Raw genomic sequence first — 6,809 nt, forward strand, 5'->3', positions numbered from 1 at the left:
AAACAACAGTCCGTCACTAGCTAGGTGATATAAACAACAGTCCGTCGCTAGCTAGGTGATATAAACAACAGTCTGTCGCTAGCTAGGTGATATAAACAACAGTCTGTCGCTAGCTAGGTGATATAAACAACAGTCTGTCGCTAGCTAGGTGATATAAACAACAGTCTGTCGCTAGCTAGGTGATATAAACAACAGTCCGTCGCTAGCTAGGTGATATAAACAACAGTCTGTCGCTAGCTAGGTGATATAAACAACAGTCTGTCGCTAGCTAGGTGATATAAACAACAGTCTGTCGCTAGCTAGGTGATATAAACAACAGTCTGTCGCTAGCTAGGTGATATAAACAACAGTCTGTCGCTAGCTAGGTGATATAAACAACAGTCTGTCGCTAGCTAGGTGATATAAACAACAGTCTGTCGCTAGCTAGGTGATATAAACAGTCTGTCACTAGCTAGGTGATATAAACAGTCTGTCACTAGCTAGGTGATATAAACAACAGTCCGTCACTAGCTAGGTGATATAAACAACAGTCTGTCACTAGCTAGGGGATATAAACAACAGTCTGTCACTAGCTAGGTGATATAAACAACAGTCTGTCGCTAGCTAGGGGATATAAACAACAGTCTGTCACTAGCTAGGTGATATAAACAACAGTCTGTCGATAGCTAGGGGATATAAACAACAGTCTGTCACTAGCTAGGGGATATAAACAACAGTCTGTCACTAGCTAGGTGATATAAACAACAGTCTGTCACTAGCTAGGTGATATAAACAACAGTCTGTCGCTAGCTAGGTGATGTAAACAACAGTCTGTCGCTAGCTAGGGGATATAAACAACAGTCTGTCACTAGCTAGGTGATATAAACAGTCCGTCACTAGCTAGGTGATATAAACAGTCTGTCACTAGCTAGGTGATATAAACAACAGTCTGTCACTAGCTAGGGGATATAAACAACAGTCTGTCGCTAGCTAGGTGATATAAACAACAGTCTGTCGCTAGCTAGGTGATGTAAACAACAGTCTGTCACTAGCTAGGTGATATAAACAGTCTGTCACTAGCTAGGGGATATAAACAGTCTGTCACTAGCTAGGTGATATAAACAGTCTGTCACTAGCTAGGGGATATAAAGGCTAGTCTACACCAGGACATTATTATGGATAACAGAGAGATTTTTATTATTCAAGCATTGATCACCATGTCACCAAAATAAGACCCTGGATATTTATTGGAAAAGAGCATCAAGATCCCAGTGCTCTTTCACCCACCTGTGAAGTTCATAACTTATTTCATATGTAGCCTAATAAACTGCATGGTTTCCTGAGTCCTAGTGGGGGGGGGGGATCACACATACACACACACACACACCATGTCTCGCGACTCCAACTTTACTTCCATATGATGGTTATTATATCAATATTTCCATAGTAAGTCATTTCCACCGCCTTTTCTTGCATAATACATTTTACAGACACAAACCGATCTCTCTCTCTCTCTCAGCCCTGTCTCAGATCCTCTTCCTCTGTCTGTTCCTCTCCTCCTCCTCCTCTCTGTCCGTCTCTAGCTCGTAGTAAATATTTCTACCAGCACGTCAACCTCTCTGGGATCCCATCCCTCTTTTCTATAAAGACTGATTTATAAACATGTTATTGTTTATTAGAGGGAGGGTTATAAGTGCTGTAATCAGGGTCATAAACGGGGTCTTCTTGTTTATAAATACAGGAGCTCTGTTAGGGGGAGGGGGTCTTGCTCCTGAAATCAAACCGTCTCTCCTCTCTCCTGTCCCTCGTCTCTCCTGTCTCTCTCTCCTGTCTCTCTCCTCGTCTCTCCTGTCCCTCGTCTCTCCTGTCTCTCTCTCCTGTCTCTCTCTCCTCGTCTCTCCTGTCTCTCTCTCCTTGTCTCTCTCTCCTCGTCTCTCTCTCCTGTCTCTCTCTCCTTGTCTCTCTCTCCTCGTCTCTCTCTCCTGTCTCTCTCTCTCTCTCCTCGTCTCTCTCTCCTTGTCTCTCTCTTTCTCTCCTGTCTCTCTCTTTCTCTCCTGTCTCTCTCTCCTCGTCTCTCCTGTCTCTCTCCTGTCTCTCTCTTTCTCTCCTGTCTCTCTCTCCTCGTCTCTCCTGTCTCTCTCTTTCCTCGTCTCTCTCTCTCTTTCTCTCCCGTCTCTCTCCCCTGACAGTGCTAACCCACTGAGCTAATAAACACAGACTGGACTACTGCTGCTTCTCTCTGTTTACTTGAAGGCTGATGATGTTCTGTGTGTGCGTTGGGGTTGATGATTGACCTCCGTCCTAGTCCCCCCTCCCCTTTCTCCCTGTTACGACTGATTTATGGGTTTTTGTTTTTAATTTGTTACTTTATACATATGTAAATGATTTCTAATAAAGTCTCCAGCCCCGTTCTGTGTCAGTGTGTGAGAGATGAAGAGCGATGGTGTATAATTATCCTTGTGAAAGTGCTCATATAAGATGAGGATCATTTGTAGTGGTCTTTTATAATGTTTCGACATGCTTGGTTATGATTGGCTGGCTACCCAGACTCATTGCTCCAGCCAAACTCTACTTAACGCCCACAGACGTTAGTTGATTCTCTGCAATGAGTCGGGTTTCGTTCAGTTCTCTGGGTACTTTGCAGAACGGCTTGTACTGAATGACACGTTAACCCCAAAACGTTCTTGAACAAACTGAGGTACGTTTGGTGGGTGTAGTCTTGTATGTATTATGGATCCCCATTAGTTCCTGCCAAGGCAGCAGCTACTCTTCCTGGGGTTTATTATGGATCCCTGTTACTTCCTGCCAAGGCAGCGGCTACTCTTCCTGGGGTTTATTATGGATCCCCGTTACTTCCTGCCAAGGCAGCGGCTACTCTTCCTGGGGTTTATTATGGATCCCTGTTACTTCCTGCCAAGGCAGCGGCTACTCTTCCTGGGGTTTATTATGGATCCCTGTTACTTCCTGCCAAGGCAGCGGCTACTCTTCCTGGGGTTTATTATGGATCCCCGTTACTTCCTGCCAAGGCAGCGGCTACTCTTCCTGGGCTTTATTATGGATCCCCGTTACTTCCTGCCAAGGCAGCGGCTACTCTTCCTGGGGTTTATTATGGATCCCCGTTACTTCCTGCCAAGGCAGCGGCTACTCTTCCTGGGGTTTATTATGGATCCCCATTAGTTCCTGCCAAGGCAGCGGCTACTCTTCCTGGGGTTTATTATGGATCCCCATTAGTTCCTGCCAAGGCAGCGGCTACTCTTCCTGGGGTTTATTATGGATCCCCATTAGTTCCTGCCAAGGCAGCGGCTACTCTTCCTGGGGTTTATTATGGATCCCCATTAGTTCCTGCCATGGCAGCAGCTACTCTTCCTGGGGTTTATTATGGATCCCCATTAGTTCCTGCCAAGGCAGCAGCTACTCTTCCTGGGGTTTATTATGGATCCCCATTAGTTCCTGCCAAGGCAGCAGCTACTCTTCCTGGGGTTTATTATGGATCCCCATTCGTTCCTGCCAAGGCAGCAGCTACTCTTCCTGGGGTTTATTATGGATCCCCATTAGTTCCTGCCAAGGCAGCAGCTACTCTTCCTGGGGTTTATTATGGATCCCCATTAGTTCCTGCCAAGGCAGCAGCTACTCTTCCTGGGGTTTATTATGGATCCCCATTCGTTCCTGCCAAGGCAGCAGCTACTCTTCCTGGGGTTTATTATGGATCCCCATTAGTTCCTGCCAAGGCAGCAGCTACTCTTCCTGGGGTTTATTATGGATCCCCATTAGTTCCTGCCAAGGCAGCAGCTACTCTTCCTGGGGTTTATTATGGATCCCCATTAGGGCACGGCGGTGTGTGTACGGCGGTGGGCACGGCGGTGTGGGCACGGCGGTGTGTGAATGAATATACAGTGTATATTCTTATTCAATTGGAAAGGAAAAACATTTTTATATTCCATTTAGTCTATAGCTTTACTAAAACTGTATCATTATGTAAACTTATGTGAATAAACCTCAAAATAAATGATCAAAGAAATCACAAATTGGGACTTTACAGCAAACAACAACATTTGAAATGGAAGAGGGGCATGAGACACCAAGTCTACTTATTTTATGCTGTTCTTGACTGATTCAAGCAGTCCTTTGTCATTGTGCATCGCCAGAGAGAAGTCCTTACATGCCAGTTCACAGATATTTGAAGATCATTTCTGTGTTGCGTTTGTTTCTTGAATGTGACCATTTCATGGTCATCAGAGAGAAAATCCTCTCTACAAAAGGCATCTGAGCCTGGCACACTCAGGACAAATGAGACAATCCTGAACATGTTGGATGAAGTTGGCTTTTCTCTAGGTTTTAGAAAACTGCCACCCATTTCTCACTGGTGGATTTTGTGGTATCCTGTCTGGCTTTCTGTATTTCCTCCCGGCGAGCACAAAACTCTTCATAGAGTTGGTCCGTAATGACTGTCTCTGTCAGTTTGAGGGCAACCACCACCTACTCCAGGTCAGTGAAGGAGAGCTCCTCATAGAGGCCGATCGGTTTCAGTTTCACCATTACATTTTCTGGTGAGAAATCAAACCACTTGTCAATGTATGTAATGACAGAGTCATAGAACTTCACAAAGTCCTGTTGCTGCTTGGACCTTTGATGACAATTGTTTGTCCATCAGCTGCTTGGTCTGGTAAACCTTAAAAAGCTGTCCTATTTCCCCTGAAGCGTCTTCATTTTGAACTTCCTCGTAAACATCTGTGATGCAGAGCGTTGTTTCCTCCAGCTTTTTCACCAGTTGGTCATAAACACACCTCACGTTGTGGGGGGAAAAAAAGCACAGATAAATCTCAGCAGCTTCCATTTTTTTTCTTCATACTCCAAAATACTATTCAGAGCCTCAGGACAGGTCTCCCCAAGGGACCTGAAGTTTGACGTAAGATCTGGCCAGGAGAAGATCGACAGCTGGATGAAGAGAGAGCCATCGTGTGCAAACATGTCGCAGAATTTCACGCCACGCAACGTCAACAAAGGCAAAAAAAAATCCCTCAGTTCCTCTCTTCGGGAAGCAGATACTGATAGGTGGCTGTAGATCTGTGAAAACAATTGTCTCAATATCCACTGACGGCTGATCGCAGGCGTTATGAGCTGTGTGAGCTGGGAAATTAGCTTTCAGAATGCGATTGTTGGCACTGCTCAATAACTGGTAAACGGGAGTGGTGTTTTCCCATTGTCAGTTTCCGCAGTAGACGAAGAATGCACCTTTAGCTAGCGTGACCTTGTGTATTTCTGTGGATGCACGCTGAGTTAAGTCATTCTCCCCTCCTTGGCCAACTGAGAATTCAACACGGCATAAAGTACAGAAAGCTTTAACACACGTCTTTATGCTTCCCGTTGTTTTTTGCAGGTTAGTCCATATTTCCTTGATATGCCAAACCGACCGGACAACAACAACAAATTACATTACAGGAATTGGCGCGTTTACGCTATAATGTGATTGGATGAATATACGGGACAAACCAATTTAGCGCAATATAAGGGACATCCCGGCTAATAGGGGCCAGCGGTTAACCCTATCCAAGGGCCAGCGGTTAACCCTATCCAAGGGCCAGCCGTATCCAAGGGCCAGCGGTTAACCCTATCCAAGGGCCAGCCGTATCCAAGGGCCAGCGGTTAACCCTATCCAAGGGCCAGCGGTTAACCCTATCCAAGGGCCAGCGGTTAACCCTATCCAAGGGCCAGCCGTATCCAAGGGCCAGCGGTTAACCCTATCCAAGGGCCAGCCGTATCCAAGGGCCAGCGGTTAACCCTATCCAAGGGCCAGCGGTTAACCCTATCCAAGGGCCAGCGGTTAACCCTATCCAAGGGCCAGCCGTATCCAAGGGCCAGCGGTTAACCCTATCCAAGGGCCAGCGGTTAACCCTATCCAAGGGCCAGCGGTTAACCCTATCCAAGGGCCAGCCGTTAACCCTATCCAAGGGCCAGCCGTTAACCCTATCCAAGGGCCAGCCGTTAACCCTATCCAAGGGCCAGCCGTATCCAAGGGCCAGCGGTTAACCCTATCCAAGGGCCAGCGGTTAACCCTATCCAAGGGCCAGCCGTATCCAAGGGCCAGCGGTTAACCCTATCCAAGGGCCAGCGGTTAACCCTATCCAAGGGCCAGCGGTTAACCCTATCCAAGGGCCAGCGGTTAACCCTATCCAAGGGCCAGCCGTTAACCCTATCCAAGGGCCAGCCGTATCCAAGGGCCAGCGGTTAACCCTATCCAAGGGCCAGCGGTTAACCCTATCCAAGGGCCAGCGGTTAACCCTATCCAAGGGCCAGCCGTGCTGCCCTATCCAAGGGCCAGCGGTTAACCCTATCCAAGGGCCAGCGGTTAACCCTATCCAAGGGCCAGCGGTATCCAAGGGCCAGCGGTTAACCCTATCCAAGGGCCAGCCGTATCCAAGGGCCAGCGGTTAACCCTATCCAAGGGCCAGCCGTATCCAAGGGCCAGCGGTTAACCCTATCCAAGGGCCAGCCGTATCCAAGGGCCAGCGGTTAACCGTATCCAAGGGCCAGCCGTATCCAAGGGCCAGCCGTATCCAAGGGCCAGCCGTGCTGCCCTGTCCTGAGCCAATTGTAATTTTCCAAAGTCCCTCTTTGTGGCACCTGACTGAACAGTAGTCCAGGTGAGACAAAACTAGTGAGGTGTGGCTAGAAGCAATGAGTGACATATTTAAAGGGAAGTGGCCATGCTGACAGCCTCTCTGTTTAAAGGGAAGTGGTCATGCTGACAGCCTCTCTGTTTAAAGGGAAGTGGTCATGCTGACAGCCTCTCTGTTTAAAGGGAAGTGGTCATGCTGACAGCCTCTCTGTTT

At 47.6% G+C, this 6,809-nt stretch overlaps 1 protein-coding gene across 50 annotated transcripts in view; it reads left to right on the top strand.

Moving 5' to 3' along the window:
* The window catches only part of tmem214 (transmembrane protein 214), an 82,208-nt gene extending 79,821 nt beyond the window's left edge, over window positions 1-2,387 (top strand). For 32 of the 50 annotated variants that reach the window (XM_082977115.1, XM_082977120.1, XM_082977122.1 and 29 more), the window contains one exon: window positions 56-2,387. The gene's annotated coding sequence lies outside the window, so the exon portion shown is untranslated. The remainder of the gene's footprint in view (window positions 1-55) is intronic. The other 18 variants (XM_082977116.1, XM_082977121.1, XM_082977160.1 and 15 more) reach the window with 17 other exon arrangements.
* Window positions 2,388-6,809: the final 4,422 nt, after the last annotated feature.

Source organism: Salmo salar, chromosome 06 (genome assembly GCF_965601325.2).
Source record: "Salmo salar chromosome 06, fSalSal1, whole genome shotgun sequence".
Taxonomy (NCBI): Eukaryota; Metazoa; Chordata; class Actinopteri; order Salmoniformes; family Salmonidae; genus Salmo; species Salmo salar.